This window comes from Malaclemys terrapin, chromosome 5 (genome assembly GCF_027887155.1).
Source record: "Malaclemys terrapin pileata isolate rMalTer1 chromosome 5, rMalTer1.hap1, whole genome shotgun sequence".
Taxonomy (NCBI): Eukaryota; Metazoa; Chordata; order Testudines; family Emydidae; genus Malaclemys; species Malaclemys terrapin.
The window spans coordinates 60076614-60100616 of NC_071509.1; the positions used below are offsets into that span (position 1 = coordinate 60076614).

A 24003-nucleotide genomic window follows, 5' to 3' on the forward strand; every position below is an offset into this window, starting at 1 on the left:
TGCTGATTATATTTGCTGCTTTTGGTAAATTTATTTAGTAGCTTTCTCTGTTGTTCACCCTAACAATAATAACTGTATATTTTTGGTGAACGAACAGAAATAAACTTCTTCCAAACAAAATGTGAATACATTTGCAGCTTGTTAATATAATATTTTATGGTGATAAAGGATTCATATATGCATTGATATAACAGATTCAGAGGTGTTGCTTTGTTGTGTCAGTGATTAGTAGGTTAAGAACTGTTGGAGGCATTTTATTCCAGTCTAATTCATTCAAAGGTGCTATCGTTATAACCTCAGTAAAATATTAAAATTCTATAAATTATTTCTTGAATAAGTGTCTCTAACACAGTTAAAATGAAAATTGCTACTCATTCTACCTCCCCCATACAATTTTTTCTTTAAAAAATAAAATATTAAATTTCACAAAATCAAAGAAATTCAGAGTGATGTCTTCTTGTACAGTCTTTCTTTCATGCCACTGTACTCTGATACGTTGTGTCCAAGAGTTGTATGCATTTTCACATACCTTCAGTGCTAGATTACCGAAGCACAAATAACAAAGTTAAGCAGAAATCATGGGCAGAGTTCTGCGCTGTTACACCATTGGTAATCTGTCATAACTCATATTAGTTCACTGGTATCTGAAGATTTCGCTCATGTTTTATTAATTGGTCTCACAGGGTATGTCTACACTGCAATTAGTCGCCTCTGACTATCCCGTGTCAGCTGACTCACGCTCCTACGGCTCAGGCTGCAGGGCTGTTTAAGAGCAATGTAGACACCTGGGCTTAGGCTGCAGCCCGAGCTCTGAGATACCCCCACCTCGCAGGATCCTAGAGTCTGGGCCCAGGCCGGAGCCTGGAAGGCCAACACAACAATGAAATAGCCCTGCAGCCTGAGCCCCATGAGCCCGAGTCAGCTGGCATGGGACAGCTGCGGGTTTTTAATTGCAGTGTAGACCTACCTCCTGTCTGTGGGTAACTCTAGTTACAAGTTACAACTCACTTAATGATTCCATATTTTGTACATAGGGGTCTGCCAAATTCGTGCCTGTGGAAAAACGTGCAACGGACAATGAAATCTGGTCTTTTCTGTACTTTTATCCTATAGTAGAAGTACACGGAGTTTCTCAAACTGGAGGTCCCAACCCAACTCCAGCTGGGGGTTGCAGGTCTATTGTAGGGGGGGTAGTAGTATTGCCACCCTTACTTCTGTGCTGCCTACAGAACTGGGTGGCTGGAGAATGGCAGCTGCTGGCTGGGCGCCCAGCTCTGAAGGCAGTATCACCAGCAGCAGCACAGAAGTAAAGGTGGCATGGAATATTCAGCTGTATGAACACATCCACAAAATTTGCCATTTATACCCTAACCAACCTGTGAAAAATGGTCATTTTGTTGCAATTTAGTTAGACCCCTATTTATACACATCTTGTAGTGTCCCATGAGTACTGGTGAGTTGTGCCCATAAGATTGCTTAGCTTTTCAAGATTTAGAAGAACAAAATGTCGCTTGAAATATTTATTTAGAAAGTCAGCTATTAATCAAAATAATATTGGTTCTTGTTAAAGAGCAGATCTCCAGAGTTGTAATTAGTTTCACCTCTTTTACCTTATATTTGTACAAAGTAGGTTTAGAAAATGTTTAATGAACTACTTTCAAAGTCTTAATAATTTCATGTTTAGTTTTTGGCATGCTTGACAGATTATTTATGCTTTTCAGTATTCTGTCTCTTCTTTAGTGCAAATATATTCAAGTTTGTTTTATGTAGAAAAGAGTCTTACTTTAGTCCCATATGTGGGTCTGTAGAATTAATCCAGTTTTGCCATTTTACTATCTAGGTGCCATTCTTTCTTCTTCAGTACCAGTTCATTCGTGCATGGCCCTTGATTCTGCCACTCTCATTAAGTAGGTGGCAGAATCATGTGTCTAATGTTTCCTTTTACGCCTTCATTTACCTAAGTGATTTTTTTAAACCTAAGGCCAAATCTTGTTTGCCTTACTTTTTTGAATTTAATAGGACTACTCATATAAGGCAAGCAGGATTTGGTCCCAAGGCTTCTATTTAATACTTTTGGCAGGGATAGTGTTGTGGATATGTGTAAACTCAATTTTAAAAGTTGCTGTTAGCTAACCCTATTTTCATTGCTGATATATAGTGTTATTTTTGTGTTTTGATTTTAATAATCATATATAGTAGGAGGCCCAACTATACATGCTGTTGAAATCAGATTGCTTACTTCTATGTACAGCCTCTTTTTCAGCCTTTTTGGGGAAAAAGGGCAATTACTCCCCCCCACCCCCCCTCCACAAAAGGCTGAAAAGAAAGCTGAGAAAAGATGCTTAAAAGGTACCAAGCCCTTCCCAGTATGTTTTAAGAATATAGAGGTCCTTGACACTAAAACACTGCTTAAAAATAAAACCTTTTAATGATGCTTATTTGGAGACCATACAAGGACTCTATTATACTTATAAGTGCAATAGTATTTGTGCCACTCATCACCGTGGTATTCTGCCTTTGCTGTTGGTAATAGGGAATAGGCTGATGGATAGGTGACTGGGAGACAGAGTAGAGAAGCAACAGATTGGAGGGGGGGAGAGACCAGATTGGACTTTTGACAAACAGCTGTGTGACTGATTTTCTAGATTCACTGAGAGGGTAGGGAAGAGCCCTTTATTCCTTGAGCCAGTTGTCTCCGAGGTATTCTCCTCTGGCAGCATCGTATTGCTTCATTCATGTTACTCCCAGTCCAAAGGTAGGTAGACTTCATATTTTAGGAAACTTTTTTGACTCAAAACTAAGATACCAAGTATCTAAAGGGAACCACCTATCTTATATTTAAGGAATCAAAGGTGGGAATCACATGAAGTGCATGTGGGGAATTTAAAACCTATGAGGGGGTGTGGGTGTGAAAACAGTTCAACATGATGGAATTTCTTGGGGCTGGAGGTGGTTTGTTTTTTTCAGAAAGCTAGGAAATTACCTACAAAACTTGCATTTCAAGAACCTTAAATTTGCAAAGTCAAGCTCAAAAGTTAGGAAATAACAGTAGCACCTCAATTTTACAAACACCAGTCTCTTATGAATGATCGCTTATATGAACCTTTTTTCTCGAGTGTGTGTGTGTGAAATTAAATAATGACAGCAATGTAAGTGAAGAACAACATCCTTTCACATCCCAATGCCTTCAGTGGATTGGAAATCACTTTGCAGTGGCTGAAAGGATAAGAAGAAAACTATGCGCTGTACTAATACTTAGAACCTTACCTACTGCAACTTTTGAGATGTTTGATTTTATGAACTACTCAGTCCCCAATTAGTTAATAAAATAGGGTTCTAGCCTATTAAAATTAGGGTTGGTTTCTTGAGTGCCTGTGCAACCTTAAGTTAGCCATTTCCTATCGTTTTAAATGCTTGATTTTTGTCACCTTAATATTCTTCTAATGCCTTCAGGCCAGTTGCCCTCCTCTAGAACAGTGGTCTCCAAACTTTTTTGATCGTGCACCCCTATCAGTAAAAATTTTTTGAGCATGCACCGCCTGCCGCGCCGAAGCGCAAAAAAAAAAAAAAAGCCACTCAGCCTCCCATCCGAACTGCCGAAGCCAAAAAAAAAGAAGCGTTCCTCCTGCCGCGCACCTCCAAGGATCCTCTTGTGCGCACCCCACTGTTCTAGAACATGCTTTCTCATGTACTAGTATGTACATACCCTCATAGGATATACTTTCAGGCAGCCACATGTCCTTGTGCACCCCAACTCGGCAATCAGAGGATTGGAAAACGATCCCCTCGATGTGCTTCTGTCATTTTAAATGCCCTTTTTTGTTTTGGAGCTGTTGCGCCCTAGAATGCCCCGTGGCAAGAAAGAACTCCAAAAATGGAGTATTTTCTAGTCTCACTGCTAATGAATGGAGATGAGGAAGTTGGGCACCTCTTGCATTCCCCTATCAATATTTTATTTGGATATGTACATGGGACAGGCTTACTATATGGCTACCAAAATCCTAGAGTGGGGCAGTTGGCCATCTTTGAAGATTCAGTGGGAGGTTTGCAGTCCCTGCCTTCATTCCATAAGGCAGCTTAAGGCAGGGGTGGGCAAACTTTTTGGGCTGAGGGCCACATCTGTGTGGGGAAAGTGTATGCAGGGCAGGGGGTTGGGGTGTGGGAGGGAGTGCAGGGTGTGGGAGGGGGTACGGTGTGCAGGAAGGGGTTCAAGGCAAGGGATTGGGGCAGAGGAGGAGTGCGGAGTGTGTGAGGGAGCTCAGGGCAGGGGGTTGGGGTGCAGGAGGGGTGCAGGGTGTGTGAGGGAGCTTAGGGCAGGGGGTTGGGGTGCGGGGTGTATGGGGGGCTCAGGGCAGGGGGTTGGGGTATAGGAGGGGTGTGAGGTGCAGGCAGGGAGTTGGGGGGCAGGGTGCAGGAGGGGTTCAAGCTCCGGGCCAGCACTGCTTACCTAAAGCAGCTCCGGGGTGGCAGCAGCGTGCGCCAGGGCAGGCTCCCTGCATGCCTGCCCTGGCCCATGCTGCGCCGCTCCAGGAAGCGCTGTGGCCCCTAGGGAAAGAGGGGCGGAGGGCTCCGTGTGTGCTGCCCTTGCCGCACTTCCAGGTACCTCCCCTGAAGCTCCTATTCGCCACGGTTCCCCGTTCCTGGCCAATGGGAGGTGCGGGGAGCGGTGCCTGGAGGCAAGGGCAACGCATGGAGCCCTTTTCCCCCCTGCCCGGGGTGGGGCCCACAGAGACGTGGTGCCAGCCACTTCTGAGAGCAGCACGGGGCCCACAGCGCCATGGGGGGCAATCCCGCAGGCCGGATCCAAAGCCCTGAGGGGCCGGATCCGGCCTACGGGCCGTAGTTTTCCCACCCCTGGCCTAAAGTCCGGAGGCCCTACTGGAGACTATTTGGGTGTAAGGAGACAGTAGTGGGGTAAAACATTTTTATGTGTTTTATTGGGGTTGGCTCAACATTTGCTAGGAAACCAAAACTTCAAGCAAACCTCAGGAGAAACAACTGGGACCAACCAGTTTAGGTTCACCAAAAATGTGTGAACCCAAATACACATTTCATGCTGCTCCAGGGAACGAAACCATAGCTCAGGGGTTCTCAAACTGGGGGTTGGGACCCCTCAGGGGATCACAAGATTATTACATAGGGGGTGGCAAGCTGTCAACCTCCACCCCAAACGCCTCTTTGCCTCCAGCATTTATAATGGTGTTAAATATATTAAAAAGTGTTTTTAATTTATTAGGGGGATCACACTCAGAGGCTTGCTATGTGGAAGGGGTCACCAGTAAAAAAAGTTTGAGAGCCACTGCCATAGCTGGTTGTGTGTGTTGAGAATCACCTCTGAACTAGTTCCCAGAGATGTAGCATGAAAGCTCCAACATGTTCCATAACAAATATATGTACTACAGACAACAGACAAAAATATTGTATAAATCATACACATGCACCTGGGGCACTGGAGATGGAATACTTTATCCTTTGAGGTCCAAAACCAACTGTCACTTGAGCCTAAGGAGAGCTTCCTCAGATAGACAGATGCACTCATGCAAATGGCTTAATTCAGTATTCACTGTAAACCCTGATAAGGTTGTGTTTTTTTTTTTTAATATTTTAACATCATGCTATTGCTAGCAGAACTTATATTATGGATTTTTTGCCATATTTACTCCCCCAAAGTCTGGTGAATTTAGAGTAGTTGTAGAAGCTTTTGAAAATGGCCAGCTACCAACTGCTTATTAACGTTTTCTTTGAGTTGTTATAGCAATTAGTATCTTAATATAAAATGATTTGTCAGACAAACATCAAGAATTCCAGCAGTATAGCTAACTGTGTCCAAAACTTCAACTACTGTGATTTTGCTTATTAATAAAGACTTCAGATACAGGGATTACTAATAATATTAAAACAGCTTTTGTAGTTTTGTGGTAAACCCCCTCTAAAGTTTTTCATATTAATTTTTGAGTGCATCATCAATCAGTATTTTAATGATAGGATTCATTTGAACACTTGTTACAGTACAAACTAAAGTATTTTTTCAGAAACCTGTTAAATTAACCAATTGAATACACTGAAACAAATGTTTAATGAAGTATATATTTTTAATTTTTTATGTGGTCACTTGTCCTTTATTGTATTTATTGATTTTATTTTTTAATTAACTGAAATAAACGGATATATTTTTTAATAATATTAATGTATAATAGTTTAAAATTGTATATTTTCTTGGGGAGAACAAATACAGTATTACCTTTCTACCCCTTGTTTCAGTACCTCCTGAATCTTCATTGATCATGGATTTTTATGTTTACATTTTACTGGATCACAAAATGGTGAAGCGCTGCTGCCATGGCAGAGCAAATGCAAGTGATATGTGTCATGTGGACCAGTGGGTGAATGAACTTACCCCCTGCTCCTCACTTTATTCTAGGTGATAATGCTCTACAATAGGGCTACAGCACTGGCTGCTGCTTTTGCTCAGCCTCTCTCTTTCCTGTTGCTTAAGGCAAGGTCAAGATCTGACTGCTCCCATAATAGCTTTCCTGTGACTTCCATTGAAACTGAGAGTAACCCAAGATCATTATGTGGAGTGAGGGACTCTAGTGAGGCAGTTTCCCACCTCTCTTCTCCCTTCAGCAGTGGCCGTGGCTGTTAGATAAATTGACTCTGATCCTCGTGGGGTTGAGTCCAGCTGTGGAAAGAGATTATAGATGATATTTGGAATAGAAGCCACTAAAATCAACATAAACTGACCTCTGTTGTGTGACATGGGAATTACATTTTTGCAACCCTGATCCAGGTCAGGTGTCTGAGGGCAGGAAATAATGATCAGGCTCTTACTGGTGTTTCTCTTGGATGCAGGTGTGTCACTCCCAGCACAATTTACAAATACAGGCATAAAATATACTAATGAACATACAACTGGAGAACAAAGGTCCTAGATAATGATGCAGAAAGAACTACAACAGACTTGTTTGTGACACTTGAAATAAGTAAACAAAAATCTGCATTTCAAAATAAAAAATATTGCAGCTGAGTGCAAAATAATCTCGTATACTCAGAGTAGTATCCGCTCAATGTTAAAATTAAAAACTAAGATTTTCACAAAGCATATCTGGAAAGGACAGATACCATACAGTAGACCTTGGAATAAAAGAAAATAAAGTCCCACATTCTTAGGTTGAAAAGCAGTCTCCAAATTCAGATGATCAGATATATCTACTAAACAAGAGATTAAATGTATTCTTAAAGAATTTGAGGAATTTAACAGTGGAATATATTAATGATAGAATGCATCACATTGATATAGATTCCAGAGTGCTATTAAAAATACATGCACTGAGCAGTGAAATGGAGATAAATCATGCCAATTTTATGCAGCTGCTGCTGTTTGGAGAAGCTCTGAGGGGCAGCAGAGGCAGACAGAACTAGTCATAGGTGAGGAAGACACAAAGCAGAAGCTGTTCAGGGCCATAGAAACACAGAAATCCCTTCCCTCCCTGTCCCAAGTCCTACATTGGCCCTAGGATGATGCTTTGCAGAGGGAAGGGAGAACAAAGAAGAATGCTCATTCCCCTTTTCCAGTAGGTAGACATTTACACCAGCCAGAGGCTGAAATGAAATGGAGCCTCCAAACAGTTTCTAGGAATAGTGTCTGATAGCATCCCAGAACCCATTCCAGCTCTGGTGGGGAGACTGGATTGTAAATTTGGTCCTCCAGCTAGCAGGTGCCCTGGATATGTTCCAAAGCCTTAGCCAGTGCCAGGCAGGGTCATGGGTTAGATGGCTTGCAATAACCTGGCAATCAACATTCAATCCACATACCTAATGGGTCTTTTCTTGTCCTCCCTTCCTATCCCCATAGCCATATTAATGAAGTTCTCGCATCTTCATCTGAACAGTGCAAATTAAAGTTTGGGATAGTTATTTTTTTGTATTACAGAATAACAATAATTTTGTTCTGAAACTGACAATCAAACATTTTTTTTGCTTTCAAGTTATTCAGAACATCTTGTATCCCTGTGATTATTTGAACTTCAGAGGATTAATATACACTTGCCAAACTCATAAGATTCGAGGAAGTTGAGAGAGAAGGTTTTGTGTGTTTGCTAAAAAGTGTAAAAAATTACAAAGATTTATTGAAGAGTAGAAATCTCTCTCTCACTCTCTCTTACACACACTCTCTCTCTCCTTTACAGGACTGTGTCTGTGTGCCATAGAATATCATCAGTAAGACTTACTGGGTATCAGACATCCTATTTCCAACACAATACCAAACCTATTTCCAAGAGTTAAAGGAGATAATTCATTAGAATTGTGAATAAGATTTATGACTATTTAGAGTAAAATAGTGAATTATGCTGCTAAGAAGTGAGGACATTCTTAACCTGGCATATAATAAACTGAGCGTATTAAAATGCGCTTACAACTTACTTGTAATTATAGCCTTTTTTTTTTTTTTTTTAAGGAACATGATCTACATTTATGATTAAATACTTAAAAGGATTATGTCAAGTTATACATTTTCAATGGCTGCCCTTTGGCTTTTATTTAACTTTTCTTGTTATTACACCATTCATTACTGTTGAGTTTTAATAATGAGTGTGGACATTTACAAAGATTAAAAATTGTGATCATTAAATGAGCACATCACCAAATTCATGTTGCTGTTGGGAAAGGCTTTTTAATCAAGATTTATGATACAGAATTGAGACTGTAGGACCTCTTTTATTTCCTTTAAGCAAATCAGTTTTGTAACTCAGCAGTCCTACAACAGATCTTTTTAGATTTGCCTTAAATTCATATAGTAAAACAATTTGATCTACTTGCCCTAAAACTATACCTTAAGAGGTTTTTTTAAAATACATTCTAATTTCTTTTTTGTAAAAAAATAACTCAATCATAAGGAAATATGAGAACTTCATGCTTTACTCAAGTTTAAAGACTACTGTAATTTCCGGAGTTTTCACCTAAGTGTTGTTATGGACTATCAGTTCCTAAAGCTAAATGGAGCATGCTCAGATCATCTTCCTATCAAAGCCATCTGTTGCATATTTTGTGTGTATTCCTAATCATGCTAAATCTGTCAACTGTTTTAACATTTAAATTCTGTTTAACTAAATCTCCATATTTTAATGGTTTACACTTACTGAAACTTGTAGTGGAAAAATTGGTGACCAGACCACCTTTTCTGTAGAAGGTATTAAGTGTGAGACTGAGGCATTGTTAGTTGATTGGGGAGAATGTATTTATATATCACATTATTTTTGCATGTGAGAGAGACTGGAAAATTTAGTGAAACATTTTTCTTCATCACCCCATCCCTCTCTACCCATACATTATATACCTGGCATCAGGCCAGATTATTAGAAGGGTTCCAATCTTTTCCTGAGCATGAATTTGAGATCAATTTGATCACCTACAGCTAATCAGCAGAATGACTGACAAGGAAGCCTTCAGCAGACGCTTTCCCCTAGTTTGTCAAAAATGTGGAGGAGTTTGCAAGCCAAAGGCAGCCCTTGTTGCTTGAAGGGAGATGTGTGGAGCCATTCCAAAGGCTCTAAAAGGAGATATGAAGGGCCTACTGAAGCAGCCTAAAGAGGAATCAAGTGATTCATTTGCTTACGTGATCAGCAGGCATACAAAGTTGTTAATCCATGTGGCTGCTGTGGATGAGCGTGTCTTCCCTGATTTCCTGTTCCATGTGATATTAAGAAGGGCAGAAAGGGACACTGCTAGTGGTGTAAAGATTGAATCTATTCCCTGCCATGTTGAGGGAATAGAGTTCAGCAGGCTGGTGGTAATGATGAAGCCATAGATGGGGAAAACAAACTGGCATATGAATGACTATGTTAAGGCCTTGGCTACACTAGCAATTTACAGCGCTGCACTTGCTGCACTCAGGGGTGTGAAAAAACACCCCACCTGAGCACAGCAAGTGCAGCGCTGTAAAGCACCAGTGTAATCAGCGCTGCACGCTCGCTTGCAGCGCTGCAAGCTATTCCCCTCGGAGAGGTGGAGTACTTGCAGCGCTGCAAGAGAGCTCTCGCAGCGCTGGCGGCGCGACTACACTCGCGCTTCACAACACTGCCGCGGCAGCGCTGTAAATCCGCGAGTGTACCCAAGGCCTAAGCCACAGAGAATAGTAATGTAGGATTGGTGTGAGGGAAAGAACAGTAGCTGATCAGAAAGTTATGGGGAATTCCCCTGTGTTTCTGACCCTCCCTCCTCCCAACTACTTCTGTGAATACTATGCTAGGATCAGACACTCTATAGTCTAACAGATCCCCACAGGAGGAAAGCTATGTCAAAGATCAGGACCAATTGGAGAACTGAACAGCTGCATCTAAGAAGCTGAGCTTGGTAGATAGCAAGATAGCAGAGCTTAGTAGAATCCTGGACAAAGGAGCACTTGAATCCAGCTGGTTACATTAATTAAATACTAATACAACCAGCAATTCTGCATTGCGTGGCCAGATCGAGAATGGCAAAACAGTATATGGAATATCCTGATCTTGTGGGGGAGGTTTGTTGAGGAAATTGGAGACCATGTGCATAATGACCCAAATTCTTTTTTTCAGTTATGCTGATGTAAGTTCTATGTAACTCCATTTGTACCAGGATAAAACTAGTTTAAGTGGGATCAGAATCTGGATTTATGAGAGGATTTTGTATTAAAGGAAATAGCATTTTGAGGTTACCCAACATAGTCTGTAAATGCATTTAATGTGTTAAATCTTTTGAATGATTGGTATGTAACCTTGACATTTTGGGTATCAATTAAGAGAACCAGAACTATCTGTCTAAGGGGAATGTGTGATGAAGATGTACACTCTGGGGAGGGGGAAAAAAAGCTAGTAAGCAGAGAGGCATTTTTGCTAACAACTTATTAGGATTATTCCTTGGAATATGGACATAAGACTCTTGGCACATGGATATCTGAAAACAAAAAGGGATGGAAAACCTTTAAAGATTCCAGGTTTAGAATTCAAGGGCATCTATTATGTAGTAGTATCTGATTAAGCTCTCTATCTGGTTGAGATTCCACAATTTCTGAGTTTTGGTGATAGGAGTTACTTGTACCAGAACAAAAAGAAAAATATTTGCATTTATGAGAAACTGTAAACATTGCATGAAATGTTTGTCTCTGTTTTACTGACAATTTTTGTAACTAAAAGAAGAAAATATTTTCTTAAGATATTTTTGTATTTCATTTCATGGTAAGGATAATTGCTTTATGTAAGGGGGAAAGCTAGGCCACAGACCCAGAACTACCTTATCTCCTGCACATTCGTATGCAGAGAATTTGTAATAATTATTAAAACTGGACTTTTTCCCCAAAAAAGCGAGTATTGTGATTACTTGGAATTGTTTGACCTGGAGAGTAGTGTTGATAAGTCTGTGTAATTTTCTGTTTCTAGTGTTCTGGCAGTAATAATGAGCTTGTTTTGTTTGGTGATTTTTTTAGTATCTATCTACCCTGTCCTCTTAATTGAATTGGGAAAGCAGGACTGGATTGAGGAGGGATAAGCAAATTGAATTGATTTGGGGGACAAGGACTACCCCTGTGTCTTCAATTTTGCATCTCCCAGTGGCCATGAAAAGCCCATGCAGGAATTTCCTCCTTGGAGCTTCCTCTTGCCCACCTGAAGACTGCAGAACTAATTGATTTGATTTGCACATAAAACATCCTTAACAGATTTTATAGTTACAGACCATAATGATCTGCCAGTTATAGTGCTCAGCCAAAAACAGGCACCACATCTTACAAATTTCATATCACACATTTGAATGGGTTTGTGATCCACACTGGCAGGGCTGAAGGTTGAGAGGCATGAGTGGGAGTGGAGCTGAGGCCCTGGCTCAGTTTGTCTGCTGCAAGGCAGGCTCTCCTGTATAAGGGACCATGAAACTGCTAGGGCAATTTTAAGATTGCACAGTCACATAGACATGCACACGTCCTATGGATTGGATTGGAACTGTTTTTATGCACTGTATGTAATGATCCTCTTGGGGGTATGTATAGGGGAATAAGCATGATATGGAATGTAGGGGAGAAGTCTATTGCCAAGAAGCCCTGTGTGGTTTCAGTTCTTTGCTCCTGCTAGTAGTCTTGCACTGGATGTTAGGCCAAACTCTGCCCTGGACTATCGTATGTAAAGTCAGCTGGTGTTCAGAAACTTTTGTATAGGGTTGCAGTAGCTGGGTTAGGTAAAAAGTCAAGTTTAAAAAGCTTTAGCTTAAAATTTCATAGCTTCTTAATTTTTTCACTGAACTCTTGTGCTTGTTTAAATGAGGTAGTTGTTGTTTGTTGGGATTCTTTCACCAGATAGAACAAATATCTCTAATGGCAGTTTGATGACAATGGTTATTGGACATCTTTCTAAATCCCTCTGAGCATTAGTGGAAATCTTGAGTGATGTCCCCTCAGCCTCCTGGAGAGCTAGTGTTAAATCAGAAGTGTGATCCAGGATCTAACCCCAGGTGCAGCAGAGCAGAAACTCAGCTCTGATGTACCATTTCTGAATGTAAGATTGATGCAGAACATCTTTAAGCCGAGTTTAAAAATGGTAGTATGGACAGGGCTTTAAATAAATGTAGATTACAAAATAGAAGCAGCTTTAAATCTTGGAGATTTAAGAATACAGTAATATGAAGGCAAATTAAAGTGCTATAATATTTGTTTGGATTTTGAAATTTATCCCTTGGAATATACTGTATTAGTCTTAAACATGTTTATTTTGTGTTTTGCTGCTGGAAAAAGAAATATGGTAAGGTAGCTTGAGCAGTTTCTTAGATATCCTACTGGGTAAACCATAACCGTGACAGGTAAATAGAAATGCCATACAAAGGCTTGGGCTTGCTTCAACCTCCACTTCTGCATGGCTGCTGAAAGTAGGGATTGTTTTGCAGTGAACCCTATTGATTAGGTCACAATCTGGTCTGATTAAAACAGAACTGTCTACGGGCTGTCTCACTGTAGGAGATTTACTGACACTGTGTGTGAAACAGCCACATGTGGTCTCAAGATTACCTTATAAACAGGAATCAATCCAGACAGCAGAGTACACATTACGGGGCCCATTAACTTGTTCAGTCCTCTCTCTGACTTGAAAAGCACTTGTGAGCAAAGGAATAATAAAAAGGAATGATTGCCAAAAGCTGTGGAAGGTGCATCTTGCCATATCACTGTTGGTACATCTGTTGACTTGTGGATTTATTTCCTACTATGACATCTGCTTAGCTTTTGAAGTATGTTTTAAGGTCAAATGAGGGGAATTTGAAAATTATTATGTAATGTTACTCTTTTCTTTGAGATTTAAAATTTTAATCAAACACCATTTGGACAAGTTTAACAAAAGGCAATCCTACACAAGTATTTGGCAGGCTCCTATATTTTTATAGCAAGAAGTAGTCATAACTTTAGAATTCTGAATTAACTCTGAATTCTTGATCCCACTGGAACTCTGGTTTGCATGCCAGTTTCTTAATGTTTTATAATACTCACTGCATCCATAATTTAAACATACTTGTCTGAATATGAAGATTAATGTTCAAGTCAGTGTGCTCCAACCTAACTAAAAAAATAATGTGCTACAATACTAGTGTTTTTTTTTTTTTTTTTTTTTTTTTTTTTAAGAGGGCTTGTAGGAAATTCTAAAGTAGTCAAAGAATTAAAAAAAAATGGTTGCAAAAAAATTTCATTGTTCAGAAAGGAATCATTTCTATTAGCACTTCACCTTGCACAACACTTGATACGTTCACACTTAAATAGCTGCCCACATTTCAGTTTAACTTGTATATCTGGACAAGCCTCAAACAATAAACTATATATATTTTTTTGAGAATTGTATATTTTTGGTAGGTATTTGTGATGAAGAAATTTATGGACCAGTGGATGTAAATTGTCTTGACCAGCCAATAATTAAGATAATCTGAATTCTTTGCATTCAGAGTTCTGTAGCTATGCAGAAATTGTCATTTTGCCATCAAGAATCCACAACTTGAGCATGTATAGCTATACAATGAAAAATTATATATAAAATTCAGTGGTTGTACTCTGTTAGGGCCCAATCCTATAATCTCCTATTCTCCTGATTAATCTTTACAGACAGGAATAGTCCCAAGGGCTCTTTTTAATTACATCAGCCAATTACAAATAATACATAAATCACAAGTTCAGTTACTTATACTACAGACCATTTCCATTTTGCTGATATAAAAAACCATGTTATTACTTTCAAAGCAAATAAAGGACCAGATCCTGCTGAGTCTTATTTAGACTGGTTTGCAGGATTGGGTCCTTGTTTTACTGTGGAGAGACCATTATTATATTTAGCTTCAACAAAAGGAAAACAGTCTGTACAGATGATAAACTAAACTTTTGATTTAGGTGTTATTGGTAACTGGGTGCTGGTTAACCTGGGAATCCATTGTGTTAACCAATGTGTCTTTCCCTTTTAAGGCTCCCCCTAATTGTCCCCCAGTAGTAGCTATGCCCAGACTGAGCAGTGCAATGGACCTGTGCTACCAGAAAGCTTGGGGTGTGTCCACAGGAACTAGAATCAGTAAGGAGACGTGATTTTTCATGCTGATGGCTGTGCTCCCTTCTCCCCTCCCCCGCCGAATGATCTGGATTTGGGAGGTTTGGGGATGGGCTCCATAGCCTTTCCAGTGGATGGGTGGGGTGAATCAGTACCTCACAGAGATCTTTCTTCAGATCTCCTCTGTCACAGTAACTGCACTGTACTTCCCCACCCTCCATGGTCCACTCCAGGAGTGCCCTGTTTGGTCTCAGGCCTCCCGCAATCACCTGTCTCTGGGTAGGGACCCTTGTCCCACTCCCTTCTGACTGGAGGTTTAAGGTTGCATTGTCCCCTGCCATATGTGGCGATATCCCCAGCAAGCCAGCCTCCCTAAAGCCAGGACTTGGGCTGTGCTTTTTCTCCTAGTACAAGGACTTCTGTTTTTACAAGTCCAATGTTCCCTCTAATTTTTTCCATCCGTGTGTGGATTGAATTTTGTTATGTGCACCAATATCAAGGCAATGTGCAGATGTGCACCCCAGAAGAAACAAAAAACCTAGATATAATATATCTATTTTTAAAAGTTACCATAGGGATAATTACTCCAGCCAGGACAGCTTAGGCATTTTAGAACTCACTACTCAATTAAATTTAAGCATGTGAGAGAGATAAAATTATGAAACACATAGACCAGTCAAAAAACTAAAATAACAGCCCTTTGAAATAATAAAATTACAGAAAATATATGTGCATTGCAGGCAGTACCAAGAAGTAACAACAACACAAGTGTGTGTTGGGAGGTGAGTGTGACAGACTCGTTCGCGTGTGTGTGTGTGTGTGAGAGACAGAGACTGTTTGCTGGCTGATTGGGAAGTCTGAGAGACCATGCACTGTCTCTTTAAGGCACTCACCAAAAGACTCAGACTACAGCAGCTGACCTCTCCTGCTCCTGAGCCCTATCCCCTCTCCCTCGCTCTGCAGAGGTACATGGGCAGAGGTGAGGGGGTCATCCTGACATCAGCGCCCCCCCTCCTCCTGCTCTGCACAGTAAGAGCAGCTGGCCAGGGTCTCCAAGGAGCAATGTGGCTGCAGAGCATCAGGAGGGAGGGGCACCTGATGGCTCTGCTAATCAAGTGCATGGCACTTGATTCACTTGTGGGCAGCGGTGCGACCGTGCAACTTAGAGGGAACACAGGTGACCACACAGATCTATCTTAGCAGAGTACATTTATTTTAAGGACCAAAATGCACCCAGAGGAAACACAAAAAGCATTAAGGAAGTTCTTACATGTTTGGTGAGAGTTTACTGGAGGTCTCCTCCAACTGAAGCATAAGGCTCTGGTAGGTGTCAGACTTTCCAACCTTGTTGGGATTTCCCAGTGTATATTTACTGGGAGGTGTGATTCCCAGTGCAGGTAGACAGACATGCTCTAGCTCAGTTCAAGCTCATGCACTAAAAATAGCAGTGTGAACATTGTGGCACTGGCAGCTCATGCTAGGTGCCTGAGCTCAGACCCAGGGGTTGAGTAGGCTTGGTCAACCAATGCTGCAACTTCCACACTGCTATTTTCAGCACACTAGCTTGTGTCTGTCTACCCATGCTGGGATTCACACCTCTCAGCTGCAGTGTAGTGGTGCTCCTGAGAACCCATGGTCCTGTTCATTTGCTGAATCAACATGAAAGCCCTGTGTCAGTTAAAACTTAGTTTTTTACACCAAAAGCCCTTTCTTTGTTTGAGTTTCTGGGAAACCTAATTTGAACCAGTATTTGTGAACACCTCAGGTTGTGCTTCTCTGGAGTTGTTTATAATCCCCAGGGTAATCACCCAACACTGTTTGTAAATCATGGATAAGCTGTGGTAACCCTCCCCTGTGGAGTAGAACACAGTCATACATAAACCATTCATAAACTCATAACCATTCATAGTCCCCAAAGATACTACTGCATGGGGTTGCAATATATTACATCTTCCCAAATAAAGAAATGGTTGTAGGTAGGATGTTTGGCTGGCATCCTAGGGGAGCCGGGGTCTGTGGAGTGCCCTTTAAAGTGTGTGTGTGTGTGTGTGTGTGTTCCTCCTCCTGTTTGACCCCCCCCATGCCCCTGAACCCCTACACTCACCCCATCCAAATTTGAGTGAATGCAACTGACATGGGGTCACAGTGCCACTCAGGCTTTGTCCAGCCAAAAAGTGAGTGGACCATGGTCTGGGTGGCCCTGCCAGCTCTTTAGCATATGAGGAGAACCCACAGGGTATTCCCTAGGTGTTGTCTGCCAATTCCTTTTTATAAATTCAAATTTCAACAATTCATGCAATAAAGATTCTCCCCCCATAGCCAAATTTCTTTCTCTGTCCCACCTCCTTGGAGGTCAGGGCCTGGGGAGTCTTGTGACATAACCTCAGGGTCTCTCGGGCAAGGAGGAAGTATTGACTCACCCGCACACCCTGGGCTGGCAGTTTGTTCCGCACACAGTGAGTCAAGGTGAGCAGTGTTTCTTCCCCCACCCGGTTCAAGGTCCTTTACATTTTCATAGACCATCAGGAAGTTAGACTGGGGAAAGTTGTTCTCCCTCCTCCCTGGTTGTTTTATGTATCCATTTCTTAGCTACATGCAGAGGGGATCCAGTCCCTGCCCCCCACCTTTTCCCTGTCAGCTCCTCTTTCATTTGGGCTGACACCTTTCTACATTTTGAGTCAGCTAGAGGAGTTTACATCACCCTGGCCATGTCTATGCTAGCAAGCTTACAGCGGCAGAGCTATACCGATACAGCTGTGCTGCTGTAAGATCCTGTGTAGTTGCTCTGCGACGATAGGAGCGAGCTCTCCCATCGACATAATTAAACCACTTCCAACGAGCGGCAGTAGCTGTGTCGGCGGGAGAGTGTCTCCCACAGACATAGCGCTGTCCACACCGGCTCTTCTGTCAGCATAACTTACATCACTCAGAGGTGGTTTTTTTTCACACTCCTGAGTGATATGTTATACAGATAAAAGTGCTAATGTAGATATAGCCCCTGTCCGTCTTTGCTGGTGAAATAGCTGAATTTGGATTTAGAGACCCATTTTCATTTCCAAAAATAACATGTCACAAGACGTAGCCTCACATGTTCCCACAGTCAGAATCCCAGAACTTTCTTTGGTGTCCATATTGACTCAGGCTACAGGCAGGGCACTGAGGTTCATCATATCCAAATCTGTCTGCTTGCCAGCCCCTGATTAGGTACACCTCCTCTGCCCGCGCTGTGTTTTCTCCAAGTCTCCTGGGTGTGACTTGACCATCTTTTTTTTGAGCCAGTGGTATTTGTTCTAGTCAGCAAGCTTTTGTCACTCCAGCTCTGCCTCCAGCTCCATACATCTCCTGGGCCTTTTCAGCTCCAGCCTCCACATCTCTGGTCCTCTCACTATTTCCACTACCTCTGCTGGACCATCTATGGCACCATCTCCTTGGTCCCCTACGTGCTCCATAGGAGGAAAAGGGAGTTTTCCTATATCCCTGTCTGGAGTGGGTTTCCCATTCTGCCTTAAACCCTGGGAACATAGCTTGGCTTATCACCTCTAATTTCTTCAGACCAGCAGCAAACAAATCTTAATGCTGATACAAAATCAACAGCTGCTGTTTCTTCACTGGTTCCTAATTCCTGCTTCTGTCTTTCTCTCTCTTTCCCCCCACCCCCCTTTTCTGTTAGCTTTTTGAAAAGACTGAGACCTCTTTTCCCTGGAGTTGTTTATAATCCCCTCACTTTTGTCACTTCCTGGAGGAGCTATTGTAACCCTACCCATGGAGTGGAACACAATCATACATGAACTTAGTCTGCTATGTAGCAGGCATGTTAAAACTTCTGTCTGTGGAATTTTCTCTTTGATCCAAAAGTAATGCCCTTCCTGTAAGGAAGTCAAGGTAGGGTGGTGAATCAAAGTGATGCTAGATAAGACTTGATATATGGATATAATTTTTGTGTTAAAACTCTAGTCATATACTTTAGTTGCCCAAGAGATTAGCAACAGTCATATTTAATATATTTGGACCCCTTTAAAGACACTGTTTTAGTTACAAGTGTGAGGTTTTATTGTTGAATTCCGGACTCAGCTTGAGACATAAAAGGAGTTGCCAAAGTATCAGAGACTGGCATTTGCAGTAAGTAAAAACTGCACTTCAACTGGTGGATGCAACTGCTCTTGGATTACTTCTTTGGTGTAAATTTGTTGCCCTATCATACTATTCAGTTCTTTATTTTGAAGTTATTTCCCTGTGCATCAATTATGAAGATGGGGTATACTAGCGTGTGGTTTCGCTCCCTCTTTTTTTTTTTTTTTTTTTTTTTTTTATTTTTTATTAGCTGAACAGCTAATGATTAACAAATGTTCAGCTACTTATGTAAGGAATGTTGATTACTTTGGTAATTATGTGTAGTTTCCTAAAGAAAGTTTGTACCATAGTTAGTTTACTCTGTTGAAACTAGGCTTCATATCACATTTATAATTTAAGTATTTCATTGTGTTCAGATGTGGAAAAGGAGCCTCTTTGATATTTTTGAAAAGTATTGCCTGTGCATGTGATTTGCACATCATCCAGTAGGGGATATCGTTTTGACTTGTTGGTTTTTATGTTTAAAACATTTAATGGTAAAAACTTGTTGGGAGAAAATGCATGCTTGTCAGGAAGTGCTGAATTTTTGGTAGGTATATGAGGAGGTATGGGTGTTGTGAAAGACATTTGCCACACAGTTCATAGTCTTCACAGTGTCAGCTGTCAGCTTCATACCACTCCTAATCAGTTTCATAATGAGGAGTCACATGGGCTAAAGGACAAAGGTCCAGAGATCAGGAGTTGTACTCATAAATATTTTCAACTGCATGTTTATTTGCGAGATATACCCCTATGTTTTCTGAGAAGTAAGTGCTAAACAATGAAATAGCCATCTGCAGTGTATGTTAAATCCATCCCAAGGAAGGTAATAATGACAGAAGTACTTAATCGGACATGATGACATTTAATAGTGCTTCATTCTAAAGAGACACAGCTGCTTCAGATGAGGTAGGTGAAAGTCAGTGTGAGGAGTTTGGAAAAACAGTGATGGAAAAAAATGAGTTGTGAAGTAAGTGACAAGGGTGTCAATTTACAGATGTGCACTGGCTAATGAGCCTACAGTTAAGAGAATATGGTGATCACTGTGAGAGTAAGATTACTGCAGATTATTAAGGGTTAGGTTTAAAGTGAATATTGAGCCAGCATTTTCACTTCATGCATCCGATGAAGTGGGTTCTAGCCCACGAAAGCTTATGCCCAAATAAATTTGTTAGTCTCTAAGATGCCACAAGGACTCCTCATTGTTTTTATTGATCCAGCGTGTGACCTTTAGGTTGAATAGAGCTGGGAATGTATGTTGTGCTATGTGTGTAATTCAGGGAATGTAAAGTTCTTTGAAAACTCTAAATGAGAATACAAAGTACTTGAGAATGTAATGTAGGGAACAATTCTGGACTGGCAGGAGGATAGAAAAGGTCACCTACTGGTCTCTTCTGTTTCTAATTTCTGTGAGAGTGTGAATTTCTCTCAAAAACAAACAAACAACCTTCTAAAATGGTTCGATAAAAGACTCAGTTTGTCAATGGTTTACAGTTTACCTAAAATACACAGTGATCCTTCACTTGCAGTACCTAAATCAGTATAGGAAGAACCCCAGCCCAGCCCCGAACTTGCTGTGGCCAGAGGACAGGAGCCCTGACCAGCCCAGCACCAAATATGCCAGGGGACGGGCGCCCCAGCCCCAACCCAGCCTGGCCTGGACCTGCCGCGGCCAGGGCAGAGGCATCTCTCCCCCTTCCTTCCCCCTGCACAGATGCTGCTGCAGGAAGAGAGTCCTCTCTCCCCATCATAGCCCCGGGGAGCCCCACTGCACCCTAAACCCCTCATCCCTAGCCCCACCGCAGAGCCCGCACTCCCAGTCAGAGCCCTCACCCCCACGCACCGCAACCCTCTGCCCCAGCCCTGACCTCCTCATCCCTGGCCCCACCCCAGAGCCTGCACCCGCAGATGGACCACTCACCCCCGCTGCACCCCAATCTGCCCCAGCCCTGAGCCCCCTCCCACATTCCGAACCCCTTGATTCCACCCCACCACATGAATTTTGTTATGTGCATCAATATGGAGGTGATGATGTGTCACACATCACCTCCATATTGGCGCACATAACAAAATTCATTCCGCACCTGGGTGGGAAAAATTAGAGGGAACACTGGTATTAGCCAATAAACACTGAAAATGGCTACTTATGTCTAAGGGCTTATCTACACCGTACAGTAATGTGGCAGATGGGTGTGATCTCTAAAACTCAACTAACATATTGCATGTTAATTTTTCTATGTAGATGCTGCTGGTGTGCACTAAAGATTCCCTAGTGAATGTTAACATAGTGGTGTTTAAAACAGTACTATATTAACGTGCACTAGGGAACATCACAAAAAGATTACTCATTACAGTATATAGCAGGCTCGTGAGCCGCATGCGGCTCTTTTACAGTTAAAGTGTGGCTCACAGAACCCCTCACTCACGCTCCTCCCCATTCTCCACTGACCAGACTGTTTGGGGGAGCTCAGGGCTTCTGCCCTGCGGCAAGGTGGTAGGACTAGGGATTTCTGCAGGGAGGTAGATGTTGGGGCTTCAGACCCATGGGAAGTGCCTGCTGGGGCTCTGGGCTTCAGTGGGAACGGGACTTTAGCCCCAAGCCCCAGCAGGCGTGCCCTGTGGGACTGAAGCCCCAAGACCCCCCTGACCCTGCTACATGGCTGAAGCCCCGAGCCCTGGCAGGCGTACCCTGACTCTCGAGCTTCTGAAGATTGTCATATGCAGCTCAGAGAGTCAGTAAGTTTGGCCATCCCTGGTATATAGTACTGTAATGAGAAATGTATATACATTTTTCATTAATGTATATACACAGAGAAAGCCCTGAAAAACCTTGATTTTTGGATGTCTACCTAAAACTCAAAAATTGCTAAAAATAACCCGATCCGTTCAAAGGGTACCCCCACGACTGGCATGGGTACCAGGGGTGCAGGAGCTACCCCTTTCGGTCCGGCTCGCTGGCATTCTGGGCACGAGGCGCAAAAGTCTGCCACTTCCCGGTGGATGCCTGGCCAGAAAAACCGGCGGGCCACCCTCTGTAGGGTCTTCTCGCGTCCCAGGTGTCCAGCCCAAGGGTTCGCGTGGGCTAAGTGGAGGAGGCCGGCTCGCAGTCTCCGGGGGACCAACAGCTGGCGGAACGTCTCTCGGGTTCCTGCGCTATTCGGTACAGGCGGTCCTGCCATACCTCAAAGCGGGGGCCCTGCGGAGTCTGTACCATCCCGTCCCCCTCAACAGCAGGGTTGGTGGCTTGTTCCCAGGCTCGGCTTAGGGTTGGGTCTTCCCGTTGCTCACGTAAGAAGTCCCCGTTGCGCTCTAACTCTACCCGGGCGTCCTCCACCGAACGGGGTCTGGCTCCCGGACCACTCGCAGGGGTCTCCGCCGTCGAGGAGGTCCCCTCGCCGGGGTCATCCCTTAGCCTGCTCCCAAGCAGCCCCGTTCCCGGTGCTATAGTCCTGTCTGGTCGGGGCTTGGGTGGCTGATATCTTAGGAGGACCTCTCCAAAGCCGGGCCAATCTCGTCCCAACACCACCGGGTAGGCCAGCCTAGGGGCCACTCCTACTCGGAGACCCTCCTCTCGGCCGCCTACTCCCATCTTGACCCAGGCTGTGGGATACTGGCGGATGTCTCCATGCACACACTGCAGGTAGATCGGGGGCCCCGAAAGATTGAGGTTTGGGACCAGCCCCTCTCGTATGAGGGTCTGACTACACCCCGAATCTACGAGGGCATTGGTGGGGTTCCCTTCAACCTGGACCGGGACTATCAATTTTCTTACCCCTTTCTGCCGTGCCCGTTGTCCGGCCATCCAGGCCTGCCCGTAGCTGCAGTCCATAAAAGGGCAATCTCGCCGGAAATGTCCTTCTTGACCGCAGTCCCAGCACCTCTCTCGGGACTCGGCTGGGCTTGTGCCTCCTCCGGGGGGGCCTGTTCGCTCTGGGGGCTGTCGCTCCCTCCAAGTCGTCCCCGGTAGTAACTTGGGTCGGGGTTCAGGGTTGGGAGGCCTCGGACGCCCATGGCTGTGGCCTGCCAGTGGTTCGGAGGCTCCCGCCCCACGAGAATTTACCTTCTCTGCGCCGCCCTTGCGACCAAGGCTTCCGGTCGCTCGGGGTGGTGCCTCCGCCCCCTCTGCCGACAAGTAATCCTCCATTAAGGCCACTGCTGCGGAGAGGGTGGCCGGGCGATGCCGTCGTACCCAGGCCCTCCCTCCCGGGGGTAGGATCTGGGTGAACTGCTCTAAGGCTACCATCTCCGCGACCTGGGGCCCCGTCAGGCCCTCTGGGTTCAACCATCTCCAGCAGTGGTCTCGGATGCGTTGGGCCACAGCGCGGGGTCGGGCCCCCGGAGGATATTGTTCCTTGCGGAGACGCTGTCGGTAGGTCTCTGGGCTAATGCCGGTATGGTCTAGGATGGCCGCCTTGACTCGGGCGTACTCGAGCGCTTCCCGGGGGTCGAGGCTCCGATATGCGGCCTGAGCCTGCCCCGTCAAATAAGGGGCTAGTAACGTGGCCCAATGTTCTGAGGGCCACCGGGCAGCAGTCGCCACCCGTTCAAATGTCACCAGATAGGCCTCTGGGTCATCCTCAGGCCCCATCTTGGTGAGACGTATCGGTAGTGCCCCTGGGGTATCCCCCAGTCCGGTTCCCATGGGGACAGCAGGGGTGCCTCCTGCCGGTCGTAATAGTGCGGCCATCTGTTGCACCAAATGTTCCTGCTGCACCCGCTGCTGGGTGGCCAACTCTCGGAGGAGCTGCTGCTGATTCTCTTGGTGCTGAGTCATCAGCAGCTGCTGCTGAGTGGTCATTTGCTGCAGCATTTGCATCTGCTGCTGGTGCTGCTGGGCCGACTGCTCCTGCTGCTTCTCTAGCAGCCATTTTAATAACTTCTCAGCCTCCATGTTGGGGTTCAGCGGGTTACTCCCGGTTCAATCCCCACACTCTGGACCCCTTTGGTGGGTCCGGGTCTGTACCCACAATCTGGGTCGACCGTCTGTCCGCGCAAGACACTGTTCTGGGCAATAGTCCGCAGTCTTGGCGCTGGCCCCTCGTATCAGGGGTGGACCGCTATGCCTGCATTCTCCACCACGTGTGACAGCGTCGGTAGCTCACCGCTGTGGCGCCTCCTCCTGGCCGCTTCGGGGAATTAGTTTTGCGCCAGTAGAGCGCCCTCTTTGGGTGGCGTTCCGCCTGTCGTCTCGCCTCTGTGGGGTGCACGGACTTGCGTTGCTCCCGACGTCGGCGTCCTCTTCCGGAGCACTGCCCTCTGACAGTGTCCCTTTGTCCAATCACACCCCCTTCCGGGGGGGGGGGTAAACGACAGCCCCACACCTTCAAGTCCGATCCTCACCGTCTAGGATCTGGTGTGG

At 44.1% G+C, this 24003-nt stretch overlaps 1 protein-coding gene across 9 annotated transcripts in view; it reads left to right on the plus strand.

The window, feature by feature from the left end:
- Nucleotides 1–24003, plus strand: part of FAT1 (FAT atypical cadherin 1) — a 168288-nt gene that overhangs the window by 18949 nt on the left and 125336 nt on the right. The window lies entirely within an intron of this gene.